Raw genomic sequence first — 684 nt, 5'->3', positions numbered from 1 at the left:
TTATATATAGATCTACAATATTCTTTTTATAATGTTCCCTAGTAACCCACTGTATAAAGATACTCTAATATCTTTATTTAACATGTCCCTTGCAGATGGACTTTGGTGACATTTTTTGGTGGGTAGTACATTGTATACCACTCAGCAAATACTCTTTTCATATGTCTTGACATCATTTTTCATATATGTGAATAAGGTAATTGGGGCCAGAACATACAGTGGTAGAAGCTGTACACTGCACAAAATCCCATTTAGGGGGGCATCATTCACTCTGTGGATGCCATTTACTTATTGTGATAATTTTTAGACAAAAATCTTTTGATAAAGGAGCTCCTCTTTATAATTTGCACAATCACCATGGCTCCAGGTGAATACCTACAGAACTACTGAGTAGCAGGGCACATGCACATTAGAAATTCACTCTCTTATTGGGACAGTGGACCCTTCCTTGAGAAATGAGAAGACTACAATAGAAGAACACTCCGTGTACCTCACGTCACCTGTCGTGTAGTGAGTTCATCTTTAATCCCGTAACACTGGCCTCCCTCAGCTCCATTAAAGCATTACTTTGCTTTCCACAATATTGGCCATTTAATTTCTCTAGAAAAGAATGAAGAGGGGCTGGGGATTTAGCTCAGCGGCAAAAGCACCTGCCTGGCAAGTGCAAGGTCGTGAGTTCGGTTC

This window comes from Chinchilla lanigera, unplaced genomic scaffold (assembly GCF_000276665.1).
Source record: "Chinchilla lanigera isolate Chin_1 unplaced genomic scaffold, ChiLan1.0 scaffold00001, whole genome shotgun sequence".
Lineage (NCBI taxonomy): Eukaryota > Metazoa > Chordata > Mammalia > Rodentia > Chinchillidae > Chinchilla > Chinchilla lanigera.
Note: the sequence above shows the minus strand (reverse complement) of the source record.